At 42.1% G+C, this 4,581-nt stretch overlaps 1 pseudogene; it reads right to left on the minus strand.

Moving 5' to 3' along the window:
• The window catches only part of LOC149191821 (25S ribosomal RNA), a 1,234-nt pseudogene extending 841 nt beyond the window's left edge, over window positions 1-393 (minus strand).
• Window positions 394-4,581: the final 4,188 nt, after the last annotated feature.

Here is a 4,581-nt window from a genome sequence, read left to right on the forward strand (position 1 = left end):
GCGTTATGCCCCCAATGCCTCTAACCATTTGCTTTACCCGATAAAACTCGCACGTGAGCTCCAGCTATCCTGAGGGAAACTTCAGAGGAAACCAGCTACTAAATGGTTCGATTAGTCCTTCACCCCTATACCCAAGTTAGACGAACGATTTGCACGTCAGTATCGCTACGAGCCTCCACCAGAGTTTCCTCTGGCTTCACCCTGGTCAGGCATAGTTCACCATCTTTTGGGTCCCAACAGGTGTGCTCGCACTCGAACCCTTCGCATAAGCTCAAGGTTGGTCAACAATTGTTGTTGGGAAAAGTATCAAATACGGAATTACCTTATCCCACTCTAAGGGTGATAGTACCTCAGCAATAATCAAAGCAAAGCTATTTGAGATTACTTCTTTATGAGATGTAAAACAGGGGAGAAAGAGATCCACTAATCGATGTCTTCCGCTAATGATTGATCCAAGCTTCTCTCTTTGCTGCTTGCTCCCAGCTCCTTACTCTTTCACTAGCCCAGCTACACCAAGATCCTGCAAAATAACAAGAGAGGGAAACTACAAGAAGCATACATTCATAATTGATTCAAGGATTAGAATAAATCAAATACAAAAGTATAACAACACATCATTGAGACACATGCATATAGAAGAACCTCAAATGCTTTATTAATGGAAGAAGTAAAGTTCAGGAAATGATACAACCATAAAAGGCCCAATCCAGCATCACCTCCCAGCAGAAAGAAATCTCCTCTTCACCTCCTTCAAAGAAAATCACCCAATAGTTCTATACTCAAACCAACAGCACTTCCTTACATTCACAAGATTCCAGCCTCCCTAGACCTCATGAGAGAGCTCTATATATAGGAGTTTTGGAGAAGGATGAGTCAGCTTGAGGCTGGCATGAAGCTGACTAGTGTCCTCTCCCACTTCAGTTATTCTTCAGTTCTTGAGTCCACTTGGAGGTTCTTGCTTCCACTTGGAGATCTGGACCCTCTTACTCATCACCAGTCGAATTCCCTGATCCAAGTGTCATTTTGGAAGCTTCCTGGGCATTGACACCTTGAGGAATGACTGTGCCACATGTCCCAACTCGCCCAGCGCAGGTAGCCTTCTTTGCAGTTGACATTCAGTGTAGGTAGACAGTGGAGCAGTTGACATTCAGCGCAGATGCTCAGTGGAGCAGTTGACATGATCCAGAATTAGCTTGTTTTTTAGTGTTTTCAGGTGGAGAACTGCTATTCAGTGCTGTGGTTTGCTGACCTTGTTCCTCTAGGGGTAGGAACAACATGTTTAGGGACTTTGGATCCTTTAGATTATGGACATTTCATGCTTCATGTTGTAAGGCACAAAAATGTCTATAACAGTTGCCCCCTAAAGTATGAGGTCGTTTATCGGGTGAAATGCTTTATCAGGAGGATCCGAAGTTCATTCAATCGCTGAGAGGTGACCTGTAATAAAATACAATACAATACATTATTTTTCATTATGCTTTCATGATCTAGCTGAGGCGGGCATTCCCATGCTCAGCTTTATAAATTCATTTTGGTACATAGAACAGACAATCGTCTGATGGTAGACTAATAATTCTCTGCTGAAATTATCATCCTTTGAGCAGGATGATCATCTGCTGCAATGATGTACATGTCAAATGTCTTTATATTTCCTGAATATATATCGCAGCCCAGATGGATGAAACTAGATCCGAGGTCTTCAAACTCGTTCGATCTTCACTCTAAGTACAAGTCAATCCATGTGAGAATTGCGCTAAAGTCGAACATGGAAAGACATCGCTTGATTACCGGTCAATGATGTAAACCGTTAACAAGCGCGAGAGGAATCACCGATAATGATAATGACCCTCAAGGTACTGCAGTACAATTCACGTGGTGTGAATATAGGACATGGCATTGAACACCACGTAAAATCTTCTGGTCGAAGGTCATTGATGTATACCTGTCGCCGGAAGTGAGAAACTTGCCATTGAGGCATGCAAGCTTCAAAGTACTGAGGGGGGTGTTCCTAGATCAACCTCTTGGATAATGAGCTGAAGTCGACAAGAAGTGATCTGTCAAAGGAGGGCCTTAATGAATCCCACATCAGTGACATGGAACGGAGCTAATGATTTTAGTGGAGGTGAAAACAATCTGTGACGTATGATTCAGGGTGGCGATCATGGATGGATGAAGGATAATGTATGGCAGTGGATGGGACACGGTTGACTCTTTCTGAACAACATCTCTTGAACATATAACGACACTGATGCGATGGATCGGTAGCATTACCCCAAATGTGGATGGTTTGGCGAGACCATGGTGATGAGACCGGTGAATGAAACAACCCAACCCGATGTGATACGGAGGAAAAGTGTCATGTTCAAGAGCAACTTGCTACCATTAAAGCTTTGAGGTTCTCCCAATTTTTTCCCCAGTCATTTCTGACCAGTACCTCTTTATTTTTGTCAAGCTTGAGGAGGATAACATATGCTTGTTCTATAACCTGCCCTTCGGGCAAGCCCATCGCTATGTTTTAACGAGCCTAGCGATAGGGAAACTCGTTCTCGTCTAAAGACAAGTTTGTCGCTATTTAATCATTTTAATGAGTCTAACGACAAAGAAAACTCGGTCCTTTTCATTTTTAGAGAGTCTGAAAAGGTACATAAAGTTAACTCCAAAATTCCTTTTTCGTCATCTAATCCCTTAAGTCCGAAAAAGTATAAAACAATACAGAAGGGATGAGTTTTCGATAAATTTAACGAGCCAAATAAAACAAGCGCTCGACCTTTTTGTGCAATAATCCCTCAGGTCCAAAAAGATTAAAATCTAGAGGAGGGATAGCTCTTCCGGTCATTTTAACGAGCTGGAAGGCCAAAACTTGGCAAACTTTTCATATTTTACGAGTCAGATGAAAAGAGCTCAAAGAAGACTCGTCTTTTGAGGAACGAGTGATAAACAGGGATAGCAACAGATTCCAGGTACAGGTTGGAATTTTCCAATCACGGCAGTGTCACAAGGATGGCTAGGTGAAATCACTCTTCGCAGCTGTTCCTCAAAATGGGTAAACAATCATATGGAGGTGAACGATCGGCCAAATGACAGTGGAGGTGGCGGGTGCAAACACGACCAAGGCTTTTTTATGGCTAATCAATTTACGATCACAGTGGTTATTTACCGGGATAGGTTCATTTTTTATTTAACGAGCTTGAATGCGCCAAAACACTGCTCAATCTTATGTTTATTTTTTAACGAGCATGAACTATGTGCTAAAACTGCTCGGATCTTGCGTTTATTTTTTAACGAGCATGAACTTTATGCTAAAACTGCTCGAATCTCTCTTTTCTATTTTTTAACGAGCATAAATTCCGCGGTAAAACTGCTCGATTTTGTCACTGTTTACTGTTTTATTCATAATGTTGTTGTGCTTTATTCTATCAAGACTTTTAATCATACTCTTGGGTGCATGCAGATGTTGGTCCTGTTCGTCCAGCAGTTCGTCCGAGACCGCCAGTTGCTGCCCCGGCAGTGGAGCTTGCTAGGAGAGCTATCCTCCGTGACCTTGATGATACTGAGACCCTTACAGCTGTGCAGGAGCAGGTTGAGAGCCTTACTCTTGACATTCCCGATGTGAGGATTGATGAGTTACCTTTATAGCTGCAGCGACACACTACTGGTGTGCCTAGACGATGGACTCGTCTCTTGCGCATGATTGCACAGGCCGTGACGTGCTATCATGAGCACCACTAGGCTAGGGTGCCCCCTAGCATCTTTTGAGTTTTAGGTCATATGACCAATTTTGTCTTGGTTACAGAACATTATGTATGAACTATAAACAGCTTATATATATTTTGATTTTCGAGTTTTATTTTGATTGATTTATATGATCCATATGTACAATCTTTGATGATGTGTCCTTTTTATAAATGTTGAAAATGTCTATCTAACACATAGTTTTCTAATGAGTCAGTTAATGTGTTTAAGTTTCTGGAAATATGTTGATATTGAATTGAATCAAATCGTCTTCCCAAGATCTTAACCCTTAGGAACATGCGATAAATAGCTGGATTGCGAACAGAATATATACCATTGAATTGTAGTATTACGAGCTGTGAGTCTAGCCTGACAATTAGTCGGCATATGCCACGTGTGATGGCATCAGAGAGTAGTTCTATCAACGCGTTATACTCAGCGATGTTATTCATTGATTGCACAATATACACCCCTCTGAAACTTACTAACTCGCTGCTTGGATCAAAAATGGCCCATGCTGCGGAGGATAGGTTCCGCGAACTACGACTCGCTCCGTCGGCATATCCAACACATGTCTCCAGAAGGTTCGACATCTGCAACAAATGAAAAAGGTGGATCACTCAGCCAGAACAAATACTTTAGCGAAAACAAAATACAACAAAAGCATGCAGGTTACTATTTAAGCATAGTAACGCTTGAGGTACAGCCCGTTGCGAGGTTGCGCCAGTGGAATTCCATCGTAATCCATTAACTCGTAGGCTCCTTTTGCTAACACCCTTTTAACAATATAGGGGCCCATCCATAAGGACTTGAATTTACCTGCTCCCAATTCATCGGATTCTTGATCAT

The sequence above is a fragment of the Pinus tabuliformis genome, chromosome 2_2 (assembly GCF_031772625.1).
Source record: "Pinus tabuliformis cultivar Carrire ecotype Pingquan chromosome 2_2, CPIR1, whole genome shotgun sequence".
Taxonomy (NCBI): domain Eukaryota; kingdom Viridiplantae; phylum Streptophyta; class Pinopsida; order Pinales; family Pinaceae; genus Pinus; species Pinus tabuliformis.